The 6,258-nt window shown below is 35.8% G+C and overlaps 1 long non-coding RNA gene across 1 annotated transcript in view; it reads right to left on the bottom strand.

Moving 5' to 3' along the window:
- Nucleotides 1-1,235: 1,235 nt before the first annotated feature.
- LOC144967121 (uncharacterized) overlaps nucleotides 1,236-6,258 on the bottom strand; it is a 6,734-nt gene continuing 1,711 nt past the window's right edge. The window contains exons 2-3 of the long non-coding RNA XR_013644323.1: nucleotides 2,429-2,525; nucleotides 1,236-1,275 (exon numbers count right to left, since the gene is read on the bottom strand). This is a non-coding gene — a long non-coding RNA (uncharacterized LOC144967121). The remainder of the gene's footprint in view (nucleotides 1,276-2,428; nucleotides 2,526-6,258) is intronic.

The following is a 6,258-nucleotide window of genomic DNA, read 5'->3' as shown; positions in this document are numbered from 1 at the left end:
CTAGCTGCCTTTTGAGAAAGGGCTCAAATTCAAAGCATGTGTCCTATAGCCTATAGGCCTAGTGTATAGTTTTCTGGAAAACACTGCCACTCCTTACCTCATTTTCTGGTTTCAATAAATCCTTGATAATATTTCCTTTTTTTATGTCATGTACTCGTACTTTCTATATTGATGAGGATACCTTCAGTTCTATTATTATTATTATTATTATTATTATTATTATTATTATTATTATTATTATTATTATTATTATTATTATTATTATTAATTGTGTCTCTTGTAAGGCGCTAGTATTATTTTTCTGACAGAAACAACATTGATTGTTACCGTCCATGTCTTCATTTTCACCTGAGTGAAATGAGAAAAAGAGCTCAGGGAATCAACTTGCGACGCCCAGAGCATGAGTAGAACCAGGACTGACGTCGGTGTCGTGTCACAAGTTCACAAATCCGCACACGGCCACGGGTTATGGAACTGACTATTATACGTAACAGAATCAGAAGTATGCAATTTCGAAAAATTAGCAATTGCATAAAATCGGTGGCTATATGGTCGTGTGGTATGATGCTCGCCTTCGAATCGGAAGATCCTGGGTTCGAGTCCCGCTCTGAGCGTTGAGTCTTCGGAAAAGTCTCTTTACTTACAATCTCTCACTGTACTCAGGTTTTAAATGAGTGCTTGGCCATTGACAGCTGTTGTCGATGTAAAATCGCCTAATAGGCGACATGTATCGACCTACAGGTTATGTGTTGCTGGTGGCTAGGGACACCTTTTTAAGTGCTTTAACTCACCAACCCTAACACCGACTATATCCGCAGTATTATACCCGGGGTAACTGTTACCCCATGCCTATTTACTACATTTTTTCTGAGACAAATTATCGGCGTAGTAGTAGTATCAAAGCTTATGTTTTTACTTATTACATGTTAATGATAGTTGAATAAAATTATCTACGTACATGCTCATTTTAAATACATTATTTTTCAATTTTTTTTTCAAAAGTAGCAAACATCTCTAGGATTGAGTGAGTTAAGGACGTTAAGTGGATATTGCACAATTTAAAGGCTCAAGTTTAAATGGTCAAAATCATGAGAATATGAGTGACTGTAGCTTACTAACGACACCCCAAACGTATGGAATAACGCCTTTTGGCCAGGCCTTCGTCTCATCCATTATCATGTATCTCTTCCTCCTACTGCGCCTTTCATCATCGTCAAAAGTGAGAGGTTTTCCCACTGTCTTGTTAATGTTTTCTGTCTCTTGTACCGTGCTTATCTGGTTCGAACAAAGGGGAAGGATTATAATTAATCATCTGTTCTTTTTTTTAAAAATCTGTTTGGGGTCAAAATTGTTCCTTTAGAGTCAATGTCAGTTAAATTTCTGCTGACAAATATATGATTTATAAAACTATTAGGGAAGGGAGCTCTAATTCGGACCCTCCCCCCCCCCTCCCTTCCCACCCCCTAAATGGCTTTCTTAGCTCAATGACTTCTATTGGCCGCACACCGAGAGTAATTGTGAAAATAACCGTTGCCTATGTTGCAAACAACATTCATCTAAAGTTTTAGATAAAATACTGTTCCATTATCACCTGTGTGATTCGCCTTGATTTTTGGGAACTCGTCACTTGTCCCAAACCGGACACTCCGTTGTAACAATTAGGACACCTAGTTGTGCCAATTCGGATCCCCCTTTGAGAAGTAATGTAAATAGTGCTGCTCAAAGCTCGAAGAAATAAATAACAATCAGGAATTGAATGTAATCTTCAATTTAATATACGAAAACAGATAAAATATTCGCCCAAAACATCATTATTGAAATAATAAATTAATCAGCAAGCAGGACATCAACACACATTATGATAAAGTTAATGAAATAGAACGGTCGGAATTGCGCTTTCAAAACTTGTAGGTCATATCAATGCCCGGGAACAGAGCGAGATGCACAGTTCTCATTACTTTTTGATTTGAGATTTAGAGTTTATCATTGACTGCAGCAATCCATCAATCTCTCTCTCTCTCTCTCTCTCTCTCTCTCTCTCTCTCTCTCTCTCTCTCTCTCTCTCTCTTTCTCTCTCTGTCTCTCTCTCTCTCTGTAAATATATATATATATATATATATATATATATATATATATATATCCCCTTTCTCTCTCTCTCTCTCTCTCTCTCTCTCTCTCTTTCTCTCTCTCTTTCTCTCCCCCTCTCTCTCTCTCTCTCTTTATATATATATATATATATATATATATATATATATATATATATATATTATATATATATTATAGGGTGCGAGAGAATAAAACCGCTATGTCAGTATGGATTGGAAACCAAAATATATATCATTCAAATCTATCATTTATCTTTTAATTCTTTAAATTGTTTATATGGCGAATACGGTATTATATACATACCATTTTTAAACAATTTTACCTGTAGGGTGTACTGGATACAGCAGAAAACAATGAGAGTGGCCAACAAGTGCCAGGGACGAAATAGTGGTATTCCCGCCATCGCCATCTGCTGTGGTCTAAAAGTGAATAGAATATGATATTATTATGTTATTACAGTCTTCACTATTTAATTTAATATATACATCAATGAGATGATGATGATGATGATGATGATGATGATGATGATGATGATGATGATGATGATGATGATGATGATGATGATGATGATAATGATGATGATGATGATGATGATGATGATGATGATGATGATGATGATGATGATGATAATGATGATGATGATGATGATGATGATGATGATGATGATGATGATGATGATGATGATGATGGAGGTGATGTTGGTAATGATGACGATATCGTTTTATGTTATAAGAAGACATTGTGACGATGCAAAATATGGATTTATTCATTTCAAATAATGACCACGTACCTGATGCTAGAATAATCATTGTTATTACCAAAGAAGAGGAGTTCATCAGAAGAAAAACACACGTTCCACTTCCAATATTTAGTTTTAATCTATTAGGACGACGCCACATACTACGAAGAAAACTGAAATTTACGTCAAATTCCGTCAGGACAAGGAAAAATGTGAGCAAAAAGCTCTTTTATCGAGAGTTTAGCTCCAGCGAGTCGTTCAAGGGGATCAAATTTTGGGGGCCCGTCTAAGTTTGTAAAATTAGTTGGACAAATTATGTTCATATTTATAATCAAAAACATTCGAGTGTGATTTGAAAATCTGATTGCCGCCAAACATTTTTCGAGGACACCCAATCGTCGGCAATGCACCCTGGTCCACTTTTCTTTAATTCTTTCGGTGGCTATCTACTTTTCAAATTCTTCCATCGTGTCCATCCCAGCTGTTTTCTAACTGTAGCATTCTTCTTTGTCCTTGTGATTTTCCAATCAGAGCCTGTCTGCTGACGTCGGTAGCTTTCTGGACGTTTCCGCTAGATAACCATCTTCTCTTCCACTGAAAGAGACATTTTTGCTATAACTTTTTGAACAACTCGTTTTTGATGAATCTCTCCAGCCATCTTACGAGGCTGAGTCAAAAAGTCATGGTATAAATCTTTTGAGTTCATTCTTTTTCACGTGACGTTATATATGGCTCAATTAAACAAACACGTGTATCCAGCGACAGAGAGCTGTAATTGAATTTCTTGTTCTTCACCGTGAAAATTCAAGAAACATTTCAAACGCCATGAGAAAGTTTATAAAATCCTGGCATTAGGAAGAAACAGTGTAATATGTGGGTCGAATGTGTGTCTCATCAATTATAAGAAAATGATAAGCAACACAACACCAAATCTGACACTCCCTCAATCATGTCATTTTCTGACAAACCTCATTATGGTCGTCCTCCAAGCAGGGTCAACTCAGTGAATCAATTAAAGACGGAATCATTGAACAGATCTGACAGAATACCTCTTTGAGATTGCAGGAAACCTTGAAATCAGTCATGATGGTGCCCACCAACTCGTCAAATCCTTGTTCCATTTGCCAGTTGAATGACATTTATCTCGGGGCAGAATGAAGAATCGAAAGATATGAATTTCTTTTTGTCGTTGATTATATGAACAGTTGCTCCGCTGTCGACTAGGAAGTTGTTTGAATATGGTAAGGTGTGCTGTCCTTCAGTGCTGATTCGGAAAATAAAATCATGATTTGATTGGTCATCTTGATGATCTCTAACCAAATGTGCAGATTGCTGATTTTGGTTTTGATGATAAGTTTTATTATGTCTATGACAGTAACGTGTGTCGTGTGTAGTTGAATTCCAAATAGTGCAAAATCTTGTAGTTGAAAATTTTGGTGGCTGGGATTGGCCAGGTTTGCTACGTGAGGTGTTTCTTTTGAAACATTGATTGGTTTTGTGTGTTCTTGATTTACAGAATGAACACCATCTTGTAGACTTTTTTTTCATATGATGCTGTTCGCTCTCCTGTTTAAACTTCATATTCATTACTGGCGATGAATTGGCTGGTTCAGTGTCGATTTTATTGGTGTCCTCGTCGTTTCTCAGAAGTGTTTTAAATTCACAGAATTTTAAGGTGTCGTCTCTTTGATTGATCACAGTTACAAATGATTTATAATTGTCCGGAAGGGCTTTCATAATCATCGCAATCAATAAACTATCATTTATAGTTTCGCCAGTTTCGCGTAATTGTGCGGCTAAAGTTTCTGCTCTGATTACGAAGTCGGTTAGTGACTCATTATTTCTCCCAAATTTCGAAGAAGTCAGTTCCGTATATAAGGTCATAATCCTTGGTTTACCTTTGGGAAAATAGTGTTCTTTGGGGATATTGAGAGCTGCCCTCCCATCATTTAGGGTATCCCTGATTATTGGTGACAATGACATAATATCGTCTAAACACTGTATCAGTTCAGCAAATGCATTGGCGTTTTTATCTTGATCCACTGAATCGGAATTATTATTAAAAATGTCACAGCATCCTCTTATTCTCATGAGACCGAGAAATTGTATTTGCCACAATTCAAAATTTCTCTCGTCCCCATCAAAATAAGGTATCTTATATGAGGATGATGCTACCATTTAAAAACAATTATTTATTAATTCACTTTATACAAAAATATGGCGTAATATAATCACCTGGGCCCATAACCTGTTCAAGTATTGGATATCTATTATAAAACACCTTAAGATGGTTGTTTAATTCTACGATTTTATTATTCATAAAATCTTCTGCAACGAAGCAGGTAACACGGAAATAGTAAAAAAAAAAAAAAAAACAGGAAGTAAACAATCATAGAGCTGAGGTTACTCCACACACACTAATTTAACATTCAACACTCAACTGTGTTAACTTAGTAAATCCGTGATCACCGGCCACCTGGACCCATCCTACCCATGGAGTCCTACAGCCAGAATACATAGTTCTGGCAATCACGGTAGTTACTACAACTTCATTAATTTTGATTTCCGCCATCAAGACGCCGGAGTTTCCTTTGTCACCTTTGCCAGTTCAATCATTGTCAAGAATTTATCACATCCGGTTGGAGGATTAACTGCAACTACTCTCAGACTGTATGTGGAACCCCACAAGTCCTCACGCAATATCTAATATTATCATCATCTCATTAAGATCGGATAAGATACGTAATATTATCATATTCTCATTTCTAACTGTGGTCATCATTCATTTCATTAAATAGCATCTTTCTATTTATATCATCTTAAACAACTCGTCATTTGTTCCTTTTTTAAAGTAACAAGTAAATTCTGGGAGCCTTATTTATTAACAGCTTTATGTTATAACTGTAGTCGAGTTAGCTCTTGAGCGCTCATCAGACCATGACATTTTGAAGAGGAAACATAAAAAGAATTGAATTTGTTTAGTTACATTCATCTCATTCGATCAAATCTTAAATATTAAATTGTAAAAACGTTTGATTGCTCCACATGATTCATTAATTCATTCATTAGCAATTCATTACTTCCTTTATTAATTCAATTAATCGTCATTCGTTTATTCACACATTTATACATGTTGCATTCATTCATTTATTCATAGATTTTTCATAGCTTCCTTCCCTCATTCATTCTTCCATTCATTCGTTTATTCACTCATGTATACACTCATTAATATATTTATATATTGACTCATGTATACATTAATACGTTATTCACTTTGAAATTGTATCGCTCATTTCCTTTTGTTGTTTGCCTCATTCATGAATTGTTTTCTTTCATACCACATGGTCTGGGATTAATAAAGACATTCGAGAAGATGTAAAATCACATGACATATGCCAAACAAGAGTGCCAAG

The sequence above is a fragment of the Berghia stephanieae genome, chromosome 3 (assembly GCF_034508935.2).
Source record: "Berghia stephanieae isolate SIO BIC M18660-M18661 chromosome 3, UCSD_Bste_1.3, whole genome shotgun sequence".
Taxonomy (NCBI): domain Eukaryota; kingdom Metazoa; phylum Mollusca; class Gastropoda; order Nudibranchia; family Aeolidiidae; genus Berghia; species Berghia stephanieae.
Note: the sequence above shows the minus strand (reverse complement) of the source record. Positions and strands in the feature narration are given on the sequence as shown.